The sequence below is a fragment of the Anthonomus grandis genome, chromosome 9 (assembly GCF_022605725.1).
Source record: "Anthonomus grandis grandis chromosome 9, icAntGran1.3, whole genome shotgun sequence".
Lineage (NCBI taxonomy): Eukaryota > Metazoa > Arthropoda > Insecta > Coleoptera > Curculionidae > Anthonomus > Anthonomus grandis.
Genome location: NC_065554.1, coordinates 8,247,935 through 8,264,977, shown reverse-complemented (window position 1 = coordinate 8,264,977; position 17,043 = coordinate 8,247,935). Strand labels below are relative to the sequence as shown.

Genomic DNA, 17,043 nt, shown 5'->3' with positions numbered 1-17,043 from the left:
GAATACGCTCTTAAATTTTCTTGCGATATTAATGTTTTCTCTGTATACTACAAAATAACTGATGACTAAGTTACAAATTTATATATTTTTTCTTGAATAAAAATGTTTTTGCTATTTATTTTATTTTAATTTATTTAGGTTTAACGGATTAAAAAATGTTGGTTGGACCAAAGTTTTTATGAATCTTTGAGTGGCATTCCCCGTTAAGTGTTGTATGTTTAGGTTATTACGTGCATTATATCTCATTATAATTATTAAAGGACAATTTACTTTTATTTTAAGATTCGTATTTATAAATATTAGCACAGCTTTTATTAAAAGAAAAGTTGTTATGTAGGATACCGGCTGTTTTTATTATATAATATTTTAAGCAAACATTTTTGACTCACTGCTAAATACTTGAGTAGATTTCAGCCGTTTGAATTTTTAGAATGTTTAATGGCATAATATTTTTATTGAATTGAAACAATGTAATTAAGCTAAATTAATAGTCGTACAAAAGCTACAGTCTATAACAAGTGTGAAATTAAAAACTTTACACTCATAAAGCCACATATACGAAGTAAATAATAAGAGTATGTACATGATTATACTCATGTGCAAAAACTCTGTAGATAAATAATAATTTCATCATAATAAAAATGTAAGACAAAAGGCACAAACAGAGAATTTTAAACAAATCATCTTCCATTATCCTATCTTGAAGCATTTAAAAAAAAAATCCGAAAAAACACCTCAACCCGTTTCTTTTGTTTTTCCCCTTCCTATGACAAAAAACAAAAGACAAACCTCCTGACAACACGCTCCATACCTTGATTTTATTATGTTTTGAATAATTTAAAAGGCGTATTCCTAAATATAGCTATAAAATTAACTAAGGATCGGTTCGCAGCGAAGTGGGTAGGGACGGAAGGCAGAAAAGGTATCAAGAAACATTTAATAATTCATTTTCTGAAAGGGACTTACAAAAAGAAGTAAAGTGACGTTTGGCCTCCGCCCTTGATTTCACCGTAGTCGAAGGAAGAATGTGTCGGTTCCCGCCTTGACTTTACACGCGGACCAATCGGAAGAGTTCGCTTGCCGCCATGTTAACTACGGGAAAAGCGGCGAATGCAGCGCTACGCCGGAAAAAAAGCGAATTACGTCAGAGTGTGCGGCCGACGTGACCTAAGCTACGCGACTGCGGACGTTTCCTGCCAAAAATTACGAAAATCGATCGGAAAAATCGATAGAAAAATTTTAGTTTTTGGTAATTACTGTCGGGTAACGGGTGTTTTGTCGGATAACGATGGCAAAGTGAATACATTTTGAATATTTAGTCTCCTGTCGTATAATTAGTGTAGAACTGGTTAATTAACTATTTCAAATAGTATCTGGTGAAATTACTCTCGCTTATAGTAATTCAAATATGTTGCAGTGAAGAACTATATTTTAATTTTTAAGATGTTCTATTAATATTCTGAGAAAAACTGTACTTTTTAAGATTGCAGGTAAGTTGTTTTAGATATATTATTAAAGGAATGTCGATACGTGAATTAAAAAAATAAATATTTAGGATGGATCTTTGCATGACATATTTTTAAGTGTGCATTAATGAGAGAAGAAAATATGGAGTTTTACTTTGTAACAATAACTTTTTTAGACAAATTTGATAATCGTAACAACTTGTGTGAAAAAAAAAACAAAATCCAGTTACGCTAAAAATATTAAAGTTTGATAATAACTTTTGGTATTTTGATTTTTCGATTTTTTTACTAGTCCACGCTATTTAATTTCACTTTTTATATTGTTAATGACAATCGTATATTCTTATTTAAGATATCTTTTCAAGAAGTTGGTTTAAATGACCTAATCTCTTTGCATAACCTAAATGGCTTCGACCAACCTTTCATTATTATGCATAATATTCTTGTAATGTTATGACTATAGTGTCAAATTAGCTTAATGGCAAATAAAATATTGAAAATATTGAGGTACTAAGAATTATATTTTCATAAAAAATATAAAAATAATTAAATTTTGGATTACCACTTCGTTAGTATTTTTTTATGAATTTTTGTTAAGATTTATTGTTCTGTGGATTTATCTAAATAAAAATTAGATTTGGTTTAAATTTTAGCTAAAAAACATTTTCTCGTATTTTTGGATCCTTTTAAATTTGAGTAGATATACTTAAATAAAATAAACAAATACTGTTTCATAAATATTATCTAATAATATAGTTCCCATTGTAAACCCCTAATTTTAAATTTATTTATAAGTGACATAGCATTTTATTACCATTTGCTGATAAATATTTTAAAAACTGAAACGATCGATATAGTTTGCTAGTTGTTTTAGAAGAATTTAAGGCAATTCTTGTAATATTACAATTCACTTAAACGAGAAAATTTAAACGTAAATAAATCTTTTAATAGAAGTTATTGTACTACTCGGAATTACATTCTGATTTAATATTAATATTACCTAAGATATCCAAACATACTTTCTTTCTTCTCTTTTAAAGTTTAAAAATCTAAGCTTCTTGCATGGACCAAGAGGCAATTTTTCTGCAAATACCCTTAGTTTCATCTATTGTACTCTAGTTAGACCAAATTTAAAATATTGTATTTTTGATAATTATTGCCTGGTAACGGGTATTTTATAGGATAAGGATAACCAAGTGATTAAATTTTTAGTCTCTTGTCGAATAATTAGTGTAGAACTGGTTAAATAATTAAGTATCTGGTAAAATTACTCTCGCTTATAGTAGCTGAAATATGTTACACTGAAGTACTCTATTTTAAGATTTAATAATGTTCTATTAATTTTCTTAAACAAACTGTACTATTTAAGATTGCGGGTAAGTTGTTTTAGAAATATATAGACTTAAAGGATTGTCGATACTAGAATTTAAAAAAAAAGGCTTTATTAGTAACGATATATATAAAAGCTCATTAAGAAAGATAATTAACAAAATTACAATAAAAAGTAAAATTATATATTAGTGATTTTGTAAAAATAGGATATTATTATTAAATATTAATAATTTCATAAAACTTCTCCCTAACCATCACTTACGCGTTCGACTTCGATAAGGAAATTTAAGATATTTAGGTTTATTTTTAGCAACCACTTAAAAAAAAAATTAAAAACATATAATGTAAACTTTAATTAGGAATGAATCATATATTAAACATATTTAGTTTTTTTCACTATTCTAAATTTTTTATTTTAAATAATTTAAATTTCTATATTGTTTTAAATATTATGAGATAAAAAAATGTTCTCTTTTATTGCAAGTGTAGTTAGTATAAATGACCTAATCTTTTTGCATAACCTAATTGGCTTCGACGAACCTTTCATTAATATGCATAATATTCGTCATGTTATGACTATAGTACCAAATTAGCTTGATGGTAGATAAAATATTAAAAATGTTGGGGTACTAAAAATTATACTTTCATAAAAATTATAATAAAAAATAATTCAATTTTAAATTACCACTTCGTTAGTTTTGTTTAATGAATTTTTATGAAGATTTATTGTTCAGTGGATTTATCTAAATAAAAATTATATTTGGTTTAAATTTTAGCTAAAAAATATTTTATCGTATTTTTGGATTCTTTTAAATTTGAGTAGATATACGAGTAGATATATGAGTAGATAGTATATCTAATAATATGGTTCCCATTGTAAACCCCTAATTTTAAATTTATTTATAAGTAACATAGCTTTTTATTACCATTTGCTGATAAATATTTTAAAAACTTAAACGATCGGTATAGTTTGCTAGTTATTTTAAAAGAATTTAAGGCAATTCTTGTAATATTACAATTCACTTAAACGAGCAAATTTAAACGTAAATAAACCTTTTAATATAAGTTATTCTACTACTCGGAATTACATTCTGATTTAATATTAATATTACCTAAGATATCCAAACATACTTTCTCTGTTCTCTTTAAAAGTTTAAAAATCTAAGGTTCTTGCGTAGACCAAGAGGCAATTTTTCTGCAAATACCCTTAGTTTCATCTATTGTACTCTAGTTAGACCAAATTTAAATTATTGTATTTTTGATAATTAGTGTCTAGTAATGGATGTTTTATAGGATAACGATATCTAAGTGATTAAATTTTTAGTCTTTCGTCGAATAATTAGTGTAGAACTGGTTAAATAATTAATTCAAACAGTATCTGGTAAAATTACTCTCGCTTATAGTAGCTGAAATATGTTGCAGTGAAGTACTCTATTTTAAGATTTAATAATGTTCTATTAATTTTCTTAGACAAACTGTACTATTTAAGATTGCAGGTAAGTTGTTTTATATATATATAAATTTAAAGGATTGTCGATACTAGAATTTAAATAAAAGGCTTTATTAGCATCGATATACAGTGAGAGCCAAAAGTCCGGAATAAATTCATTTAAAATTCAGGCGTATGTTCAAAAAAAAATCGATTTTTATTTTTAACTGCGGGTTTTCTTACTATAATTTTATGTATACAGGGTGGTCCAAAAATAAGTTACGACGTCAACTTCAATTTTTGAAATGGAAATACCTATTTTTTATTCTGTATTCTTAAAGAACAGAAAATTCTAGACATATTTCATGTATAATGTTTTATACCTATCTTCATTTGTTTTTGAGTTATTGACAGTTAAAGATCGGCATATTTGCACTTTTGACATGTTATAAAATCCAAACGGTTAGACATAGACAAATGCGGTTTGCACTTTTTATCGGAGCTTTTTTAAAACCATCTATTGACACTAGCTAGTTAGTGTCAACAGGTACTGAGAAATTTACGGTTGAATTTCTGAGCATACAATAATTCATGCAACTATGTAACACCCTTACTAAGGTAACCTTGTTTTTGTGTTTTTTCATCCATTGTTGCAATGATGTTGTCTTCATTTTTTGAAGTGACAGGTATCAAGCAGTCTTATCTTTGTTTATTGTAAAATTTAATATTGCCTAAAAAGATGAATAAGTTAAGTGAAACTGCGAGAATAGAAATACTAATTATGATAGGATGTGGTGATCGCATTAGGACCCAACATCAGGCTTGTGAAATGTTTAATATCACGTATCCTGATAAGACAATATCTCAGTCTACCGTTAGCAAACTAGAAAGAAAATTTAGGGAATTAGGTCACGTCAGAGATCGACCCAGATCGGGTCGTCCCTCAATTTCCGAGGAAAAGAAGTTAAATGTTGTTTTGTCCATTGAAGAAAATCCTCATACACCGACTAGACAGGCAGCACTAGATAACGATGTTGGAAAAACATCTTTAAGAAGGATTTTGAAAAAGGCAAAATATCATCCCTATAAATTAAAAATAATCCACGAATTTAACGAAGATAATACACATCGTCGATTAGAGTTTTGCGAAACTATAATGAATGTCTGCCATAATGACCGTCTTTTTACTCGTAGAATAATTTTTTCTGACGAGTCGACCTTCTGTCTTAATGGTACAGTGAACAGACAGAACTGCCGTTACTGGTCTTCCTCCAATCCAAATTGGGTGATTGAAGCTCATATCCAGTATCCTCAATCTGTGAATGTTTGGGCCGGCATTCAATGACAGAGTCATAGGTCCATTTTTCGTCGAAGGTATCTTAACAGGTCAACGTTATTTGGAATTCTTAAAGAACGAACTGATTCCCGCTTTATGTTTGATGTTTCCAAATGCAAATAATCCCAATATTCCAGAAGCTTCAATTTGGTTCCAGAAAGATGGCGCGCCGCCACACTTCTAATCACCATCTAAATTAAATTACAGTCATGCAACTCAGCTTATTTCTTTGTGTGAAACTTTCGATTTGAAGCAACTTATAACCGAGCATACTCGTATGACCAACAACACTAGTTCAATTATAGATCTTATTTTTACAAATCATGTTGGCATTTTGAAGTCTGGCATAATAAGCTCTACATTTTCTAACCATTTTGGCGTTTTTTGTGAATTTAATGTGACGGAGTCTATTGTACAACCGCACATTGTATCTTATAGATCCTTAAAAGACATAAACCTAAACAACTTTCAAGAGGATTTGGAGGCTGTTCCATTTCATTTAATATATGAATTCGAGTCCATAGATGATAAGATACATTTTTTAAACAATAACTTACTCAAATTGTTCGACAAGCATGCTCCTATTAAAACTATAGTTGTTCGAAAAAAAAAAGATTCTCCGTGGCTGACAGATAATATTAAACTATTGCAAAAATTAAGAAATAAGGCATTAAAGGATTTTAAAACAGCTAAACTGCCAGCTAAATGGAATTATTACAAACAACTTAGAAACTATACAACAACAGCGATTAGAGCGGAAAAAAGGGCTTTTTATAGTGATAAGTTTGAGAATTGTACATACAAGGACAAGTGGCGTGAACTAAGAAAAATATTGCCATCAAAGCAGAAGCAAATTCCTAAATCTTTTGTAAATACCAACAATTTTAATTCATATTTTATAGATAGTACCAGAGTGACAAATATTGATAATTGTGATGAGTTAATTAATTTTTATGATCAGAATGCATTACCAACCTTAAATAAGTTTTCTTTTCATCCCACTGATTATAATATTATTTCTGCAATTATATTACGTATTAAGTCTAAAGCATTCGGGGTGGATAATCTTAATATTACGTTAATTCAACTATGCTGTCCTTTTATTATACCCTTTATTTTACATATTGTTAACGAGTGTATTAATAAAAACTACTTTCCCAAATGCTGGAAAGAAGCCTTTGTGTTGCCATTGCCGAAAGTGCATAATCCAACAGATTTTAGTCAATTTAGGTCTATCAGTATTTTACCAACGTTTTCAAAAATTCTCGAACGCATTCTAGACTCTCAAATTCGTAGTTTTCTTAATAATAATGATATTTTACCACCTAAGCAATCTGAATTTAGAACAAATTATAGTTGTACTTCGGCTATGGCGGGCGTTATTGATGACGTAATTTTACCATCCCTAGATGATGGTAAAATTTCTGCTCTGGTGTTGTTGGATTATACTAAAGCTTTTGATTTCGTTAGCCACTCAATTTTAAAGTCTTTGTTTCATTATATTGGTTTTTCTGATGCTGCTATTAATTTAATTGCCTCTTATTTAAATAATCGGATTCAACGTGTTAAAATAGATAACGACATATCTGATCCTTTGGAAGTTGAAAGTGGTGTGCCTCAGGGTAGTATTTTGGGACCCTTGTTTTTTATCATTTACACGTCTAGATTTTATCTTCAATTAAAGCATTGTGCCCATCATTTTTACGCAGACGACACGCAGTTATATTATTCATTTTTACCAGGAGATTTTAAAATGGCTGAGTTTAAAATTAATCAAGATTTACAAGCTATTTGTGATGTTTCTTCAAAGCATTTATTAAAATTAAATCCTTCGAAGTCATCTATAATGTTCATAGGTAATCGAACTAATGTAAATAATATTTTAAATGGTATAAACATTAAATTGGGGGACGAAAGAATTCCAGTTGTTGACAAATGTAAGAGTTTGGGCCTTATAGTAGATAATAATATTCGTTTTAAACATCACGTGTCTAATATTCTTAAAAAGGCATATCTTGTTTTGAAATTAATTTATTTGCATAGACACTATTTAAGTAAAGATATTAAGAAGCTTTTATGTGATTCATTGGTCCTTTCACAATGTAATTACTGTGATGTAGTGTATGGCTGGTGTCTTGATTATGAGGATAGGGGTAGACTGCAAAAGCTCCAAAACTCTTGCATTCGACTAATATTTGGCATTCGCAGGAGAAACCGCATTTCCCATAAACTTCACGAACTTGGATGGCTTAATATGCATAATCGAAGAATTGCTCATTCTTTAACATTTTTTTATAAAATTTTAATATATCGTAGTCCGCCCTATCTCTATCAAAAAATAACTTTTAGAAATGATGTACACCATTTAAATTTAAGAAGAAATACTATTCTCATTCCGAGACATAAAACACAGTTATTTAAACGATCATTTTCTTACAATTTTGCTTATCAAATAAATTCTTTAAATTTGGATCCGGACCAATTATCAATTTCTTGTATACTTTTTGTAATAGGATGATTGTACATCTAATGAATCAGCAGGGTATATAATTTAAGTTCTTCTTTTTTAACTTTTTGAATGGTTGTTTTCTTGAATAATTTATTACAATTTTTGGTATTGGGATCATTTTATTTATTTATTTATTGTCTGCAATAATTTTTCTATTTTTTGTTATTTAACAAAAAATTTAATCTGTTTTTTTGGGTATTTGCAATGTGTATTATTTTGCTTGATGTTAAACTGTCAAATTTAGAATTTAGAACTCTTATATGTAGGTTTATTAGGTATACGATTAAAGAAAAAGCTGTATTTAATCGGTTATTAGTTAAGCGTTACTGTTAATGAGCGTTACTGAAATTACCATTTTTTTTTTAATGAAGTGTGGGGCCACAATGTTAAAAACCATAATCTGCCATGGCAGAATTCTGAATTTGTAGGCTCTTTATTTGCGTAAATTTATTGCTAGATTTTGTAAACTTGTTTTTTTTTTGTTTCTTCTATGCAAATAAAAAATATTTATTATTATTATTATTATTATTATATAGGGTGATAAACATTAAGTTTTTTTTTGAATTTTGTCTATGTAACTTTGACAGTTGTTTTTTATTTTTAACTAAATTTGGCATTTGGAAGTTTTATATGCCAAATCTAATTTTAATAGGTTTTTTAATTATCTCATAGAGGGAGCCCCCAGCCATATTTTAGTGGTTTTTTGAACTCCATAGCTTTTTTCCGCCCTGTATAATTTAATTTTTTATTTTAGATATGCATTCTGCAAGCATTTTTGCTTATAAAAGGTATACCTTCAAAATGTCTCTAGGATTACTCTTTTTCTAGATATTTACATTTAAAGATTTTAAAGACATCCATGAAAACCATAATTGAAACTATTTAAATTGCTATATTACATTTTAGATGATTGATAAATAAAAATACAAAATCTAAATAATTACTTAAAAATAAAAATTTTCAATATTTGCCAGTAAATGTTCCACATGGCCTCCATTTGTTTCAAGACATTTTAAAATTCCTTTATTAAAAGACCTCCGAATCTTAAAAAATAATTGCTCATTTCGAAATGACTCAGCAGCGGCTTGAATTTTTTTCTAATAATTGTCCCCTTGTGTTTATTTGATTTTCGTAAACAATGGATTTCATGTATCCCCATACGCAAAAATCCAATGGGTTGAAATCAGGACTTCGTGCGGGCCAAGGTCTTTGACTTCCACGTCCTATCCAGTTGAAATTAGCATTAAGATATTCTCTCACGGGTCTAGCAAAATGTGCAGGAGCGCCATCTTGCATAAAAATCATATCTTGGCGCAGATTTAAAGGCAAATTTTCTAAATAATTAATGAGTTTTATTTCTAAAAAGTTTAATAACATAATTTTATTAATAAATAGGGGATCTTGATTTTGTTATTCCTGGATATACCAAGCGAAAGCTAATCTCGCTGGAAGATCTGTCTCCAAAAGATTTTGTACTGGCGTAAAATGGTATGGATAAAGATGCTTACTATGAAAAATTCTTAAAACTGAGGACTTACTAATTCCAGTTCTTGCCGCCATACGCCTTACACTTATTTCTGGATCTTCAGCAACCTGGACTAATACTTCTTCTTCTTGATCTACATTACGTCTATTTGGACGCCCAACATCTCGTTTTGGCTTGAATGAACCCGTTTCCCCAAGTCTCTGGTAAACGTTTTTAAAGAGTTTAAAATCTGGCTGCCTCCTATTTGGATACAATTGCGCATAACGTCGACAAGCTCTTAGACCGCTGTAATTTGCTTGGGCATAAACACAAACCATATCTCGCATTTCCGAATTAGAAAAATATTGATGTCTAAGCATCTTAACCTAAAGTGATAAATAAAGACTACTGGAACTAACACTAACGCAATAAGTAACAATTAATAACAGAACTATTAATAACTAACAAAAATAACGTAATTACCAGTTACCCTTTAATAAAGTAACTAATCGCGTGAACTATAACGCGCCACAGCAACTAAAAAAACATAAATCGTGACAGTGACTTTGTTTTTCATTTTTTTGTTAGACACAGCCTACTTATTTTTTTTTTCAACTTAAAGTAGAAAAATATTCATTTTTTCTTGAGCGCATTGCAAGTTTTAAGTCCAAATATCTCGAGAACGGTAAATCCTAGCGACATTTTTAAGGTATACCTTTGCTATCTATACAAAGTGTAAAAAAGTTATGGAGTTTAAAAAAGACTAAATTAAGGATAGTGACGCCCTCTATGAGATGATTTTAAAAAAATTAAAGTTTTATCTTTGGCATATAAAGAAACCCCCACAGACCAAATTTCATTAAAAACAAAGAACAAATACTAAAGTTATGAGCAAAATTAAAAAAAAAACTTAATGTTTATCACCCTGTATCTTGGTTGCATTTTCGGACTAGGAAAATTTAACCTAACCTCATTATTTTTATGAGAGGAATCTGCTGTTAAAATATTTACCATTATTAATGGGACACCTTGTATATTAGCGATTTTGTGAAAATAGGATATTATTATTAAATATTAGTAATTTTATAAAACTTCTCCCTAATCATCACTTACACGTTCGACTTTGATAAGCAAATTTAAGATATTTAGGTTTATTTTTAGCAATCTCTTAAAAAAAAATTAAAAACATAATATAAATTTTAATTAGGGATGAATCATATATTAAACAAATTTAGTTTTTTACTATTCTAAATTTTTAATTTTAAATAATTTAAATTCCTATATTGTTTTAAATATTATGAGACAAAAAATGTTCCTTTTATTGCAAGTATATATTGCTATTTAAGATATCTTCTCAAGTATAAATGACCTCTTTTTGCATAACCTAATTGGCTTCGACGAACCTTTCCTTATTATGCATAAACATTTTAATTTTCTAAATTGGCATACTCACAGTAATTGAATCACTATAGTGCTAAAGTAGTTTTAGAAAACATAAGTATATAGTAAGGCAATTGAGAATTTATTTTGGCACAAGTAGATAAATATACCAACTTTAGATCTAAAATAATTAATGTTCCATTGGAGACCTCTAATTTTAATTTATTTATTACAAACGTAGCTTTTTATTTGCTTTAATCGAAAATATTTAAACATAAATAAGTACTTTAAAATACTGTATACTCCTCAAAATCACATTCCAATATAATATTATTAAAACCTATAATTTCCAAACATATTCCCTTGAAAATTTTGAAAATTCGGGCTTTCTGATGTTGTAATAATGAAAATTTGGAATATTGCAATTTTACTAATTCTTGTCGGGTAACGGGTGTTTTGTCAGATAAAAATGGTAAGTAAGTAATTACATTTTGAATTTTTAGTCCCTTATATAATTAGTGTGGAACTGGTTAATTAATTAATTTGAACCGTATCTGGTGAAACTACTCTCGCTTGTAGTAACTGAAATATGTTGCAGTGAAAAATTATATTTTAAGTCTTAATCAATCAATGCTTTATTGTCAAGAAATTGTTACAATTTGTAGACAACGCTGTAAAATAAAAAAGACACAAAAATACAAACAAAACACATCTAAAGAAAAGAAAAACAAAACAAAATTAAAAATAAATAAATAAATAAATAGAATAGAATATCTACAATATATACAGATTAATACAATTTAAGAACTGTAAGTAGTCAAAAATATTATTATAAAATATACAATTTAATGTATACAATGTCAGAAAAACAATCATTAAAAAATCTCTCTATGATAAAAAAAATTTAAAAAATTTTTAAAAAACTAAAAAATTATAAAAAATCCTAAAATAGCTACACATAGCAGTATACCTAAACATGTACAGAGAGTAAAAATACATAATCAGCTAGTGGGAAATTTCAAATCAATGATTACAAAAAAAAATCGTTAACTGTGTAAAAAGCTCTCTCCAGTAAGAATGCGTTTAATGCTTTACGAAATGCAAAAAAAGATGTGATGGATTTAATTTCCAATGGCAGATGATTGTGCATTTTTTTTGCATTATATAATATGGAACATTTGACCAACTCTGAATGTGGGGTAGGCAGGTATAGATCATGTTCCGTGTTTCTAAGTGGATAACTATGGGAAGGCCTATCAGATGCTGAACCGTGTTTGCGTATTAGACAAACGGACTCAAATATGAATAAAGATGGAAGAGTTAATATTTGAAATTTTTTGAAGAAATGCTGGCAATGACTTCTGTATTTAAGTCTCAGTCTATAACGTAAAGCTTTCTTTTGTAGTCTAAAAATACGGTCAAATTGAGTTGCACTACATGTACCCCAGAATGGAAGGGCGTATCGAAGGTGCGATTCAAAAAGGGCAAAATAAACTGTTTTAGAAGTAGACAGGCTAAGCTCCTTAGAAATTGATCTTAACGCAAAACAAGCGGAACTTAATTTTCTTGATAAAGAGTCAATATGTGTAACCCATTTTAACGAGTTGTCAACAGTTAGCCCTAAAAACTTTACAGAATCAACTTCGTCAATTGTTGCGTTACCAAGTACAAAAGATTGCAAGGTATTTTTATAGAACAACATTTTAGTTTTGGAAATGTTGAGACAAAGGAGATTAGAGTCGCACCATGATTTGATAGTAGTTAAATCACTTGATACGGTTCTATGAAGTGTAGAAATATCCAGATTACTTCAGGTAAAACTAGTATCATCAGCAAATAGACAGACTTTACCGTTAATATTAAGATTAGCAATGTCATTGATGAAGATAAGAAACAAAATAGGGCCAAGTACGGAACCTTGAGGCACTCCACTACGAATTGGCTTGCAAGAAGACATAGTCGAATCAATTCCCACAGCTTGACTTCTGTTACTGAGATACGACAAAAACCGTTCAAAAGGCGCTCCTCTGAACCCGTAATATTGCAACTTTTTTAATAAGATGTCATGATTAACACAATCAAAGGCTTTAGAAAAATCACAGAAAATTGTTGCTGTAGGGTGTTGGTTGTTTAAGCTAGAGTATACATTATTAAATAGAGAAAACATAGCATCATTCGTGCATTTATTATTTAAAAATCCAAATTGATGGAAAGTAAGTATTTTATATTTTAGCAAAAATGATAGAAGTCTTTTTTTAACCAATCTTTCAATAATTTTTGAAAGTGTGGGAAGAAGAGCGATAGGGCGATAGTTGAAAGACTGATCTTTGCCTCCTCCTTTATGTAGTGGAATTATTATCGCCAACTTAAGACAGTTAGGAAAAACGGAGGAAAAATTAGAGTAATAAGATGACATAATGTATATTCGGGTAGATTTGAAAACATTTTGAGAGTAAGTCCATCAATTCCAGAAGAGCCTTTGTTTTTGATTTCCCTAATTGAACTGCAAAGCTCTGGTAACACTACGGGCGTAAAGAAAAAACTGTGGAAATTCTCATTTGCAATGGGAAGATATGAAAGTGGATCATAGGAAGGAGTTATGGTACTCATTAAATTATTTTCCACATTTACAAAATAATTATTAAGGTTCTCAGATGAAGTGGAGATAGTATTCGACAAAGAAGGCATATTTCTCACAGCATTAACAATCGACCATGTTTCCTTAGCCACATTTTTAGATTTAGCCAGTCTCCTATTATAGTAAATATCCTTGGCGGCTTTTAAAGTTCTCTGATAAATCTTTTTGTAAAGTCTTACGTATTCATGAGAAAAAGCGCTGTCTGAAAATTTCTTAAGATGAGATAATAAGCGCATGTTCTTAGCAGATGTACGCAAGCCTTGGGTAGACCAGGGGTTATGTTGCTTCTTTTTAAGAGGTCTCAAAAGAAAAGATTTGTGAGAAAGACTAGATAGCGTTTTTACAAATCTAGAGAATTCTGAATCAACGTCGTCAGAGAGAATATTCCAGTCAGTTGATTGACAAAGGTGCCTAAAATGTAAAAGAATTTTATCCGAGAAAATACAGCCTAATTTGCGTGGAACATTTTTACTTTTAGATTTAGTTAAGGAAAACTTTGTTAACACTGCTTCATGGTCTGAGAAACCTGAGCTTAAGACAGAACAATCGACGAAATCTGGCTCAAAGGAAGATACGACATAATCTATTGTACTAGAGCTGGTTTTAGTTATTCTGGTAGGTGATTTAATGTGCATGATTAAGCCAAAAGAGTCGAAAATAGACTGGGGAGATTCTTGAGCAGCACACACACTGGAAAAATCAATGTTTAGGTCGCCACATAAAATGAGTTTGCTTTTTAACGGCAGAGACTCAAGCAAGCTTAGTAATTTTTGGAAAAAACATTTACGTCAGCCTCAGGTATTCTGTAAAAACAAATAACGTAAAGATCAAAATTATTATTAAAGACAATGAAAAATTTTTTTCATTGTCTCAATATCAAATATTTTGAATTTTTAAGATGTTCTGTTAATATTCTTAGCAAAACTGTACTTTTTAAGATTGCAGGTAAGTTGTTTTAGATGTATTAAAGGAATGTCGATACTAGAATTTAAACAAAATGGGCTTTATTTAACAATATATGTGATAGCTTATTAAAGAAATTAGTAAAAATACAAAAATATAAACATGTTATTAGCTTTTTTATAAATCTACATTAACAAGTTGCCCAATGTAACATCTAATAAAATCGCACACTTCGCGCGTGTTCGATTTAATAAAAAAATTAACAACATAATAAAGAAAAATGAAAACTTATAATTTACATTTTAATTCGGGATGGATCTTTGATTTACATATTTTAAGTTTGTATTAATAAAAATTAAAAAAAAAGAAAATTTTTTCTTTAACAATAACTTTTTTAGACAAGTTTGCTACTAATACTCGTAACAAGTTGTGTGAAAAAAAACAAATTTCAGTTACGCTAAAAATTTAAAAGTTTGATAATAATTTTTGGGATAGTCGACGTTATGTATGTATTTCGTATTTTTTACTAGTCCAAGCTATTTCATTTTAAATAATTTAACTTTTTATTTTGTTTATGGAACAAAGACATGGCACTTTAATAACAATCGTATATTCCTATTTAAGATAACTTTTCAAGAAGTTGGTATAAATTGCCTAATCTTTTTGCATAACCTAAATGGCTTCGTCCAACCTTTCATTATTATGCATAATATTCATAATGTTATGACTATAGTGCCAACTTAGCTTAATGGCAAATCAAATATTAATAATGTGAAGGTACTAAGAATTATATTTTCATAAAAAATATAATTAAATTTTAGATTACCATTTTGTTAATATTTTTTTAATGAATTTTTATTAAAATTTATTATTCTATGGGTTTATTAATAAATTTTAGCTAAAAAATATTTTCTCGTATTTTTGAATCCTTGTAAATCTGGGTTGATATACTTAAATAAAATAAATAAATACTGTTTCATAAACCTTATCTAATAATATGAATTAGTTGTGGTTACAATGTTTTTAAGTGGCTATTGATCTCTTAACGTTTTTCAAGTGTATTTTCGTATGAGAGAATTCATTTATCGAAAAGAATTAATGTCTCATTAAGAGTTTTCCAAATATTTATAAGTGATATAGCTTTTTATTACTATTTGCTGATAAATATTTTTAAGACTAAAACGGTCGTTATAGTTTGCTAGTTGTCTTAGAAGAATTTAAAGCAATTCTTAGAATATTACCGTTTAGCAAATTTAAACATAAAAAAGTACTTTATTAAAAGTTATGCTACTCGGAATCACATTTTAATAAAAAAATAATAAAACCTCAGATTTTCAAACATACTTTCTATATTCTCTTTAAAATTTTACAAATCGAAGCTTCTTGCGTAGATCAATAGGCGATTTTTCTGCAAATACCTTTAGATTTATCTATTGTACTCTAGTTAGACTAAGTTAAAAATATTGTATTTTTGATAATTACTGTCATATAACTGGCGTTTTGTCAGATAAAGATGGCAAAGTGATTAAATTTTTTATTTTTAGTCTCTTGTCGAACAATTAGTATAGATATGGTTAAACAATAAACAATTTAAAGAGTATCTGGTAAAATGACTCTTGCTTGTAGCAGCTGAAATATGTTGCAGTGAAGTACTCTATTTTAAGTTCTAATAATGTTCTATTAATTTTCTTAGAGAAGCTGTACATTTTAAGATTGCAGGTAAGTTGTTTGAGATATATATAGATTTACAGGATTGTCGACACTACAATTTAAAAAAATTGCTTTATTAGTAACGATATATATAAACGCTCATTAAGAAAAACAAATAACAATACAATAAAAGGTAAAAATTATATATTAGCGATGTTGTGAAAACAAGATATTATTATTAAATATTAATAATTTTATAAAATTGCTCCCTAATCATCACTTACGCATTCGACTTATAAGGAAATTTAAGATATTTAAGTTTATTTTAGCAACCTATTACAAAAGAAATATTTATTTATTTATTTATTTATTTATTTATTTATTTACACCACTTCACAGAATAAATTCCAATTAATGAGTGGGAAAATTACAACAATAAATTACAAAACATAGGTATCTTAAGAAAATCAAAAAGAATACAATATTATCAATAATTACAAGCAAATGGTATTAAAAGAAATATAGACAAAGTAAATTAAAGGTAAAACATCTAGGAAAAGTGTACCCTTTTAATTTCCGACAAACTGCAATTAAAGATGTCACACTGATCCAGAACAGAGTCATGTATGTTACATGCTCTGCGCAGAGGAGAAAATTTACAAATGTTGGTTCTAGGTCTTGATAGGTAAAAAGTTGATGTATTCCTTGCTGATATGCGAGGCACATGAAAATTTAGTTGCTGCAATAGATCTGGTGAATCAATAATATTATTTACCAACTTAAATAAAAATTGCAAATCAGCGGATTTTCGCCGATCCTCCAGCAAAGCAAACGAAAATCTTTCCAATAAACGCTGATGTGGGAAACCAATTTCTGGGTACACTCCGTCACTCTTGTACCAAAGATATTTGAGAAATTTTCGTTGAATATTTTCA

General features: G+C 28.7%; 1 protein-coding gene across 1 annotated transcript in view; it reads left to right on the top strand.

The window, feature by feature from the left end:
• The first annotated feature begins 1,162 nt into the window (after window positions 1-1,162).
• Window positions 1,163-17,043, top strand: part of LOC126740260 (homeobox protein OTX1-like) — a 272,215-nt gene continuing 256,334 nt past the window's right edge. The window contains exon 1 of the mRNA XM_050446205.1: window positions 1,163-1,490. The gene's annotated coding sequence lies outside the window, so the exon portion shown is untranslated. The remainder of the gene's footprint in view (window positions 1,491-17,043) is intronic.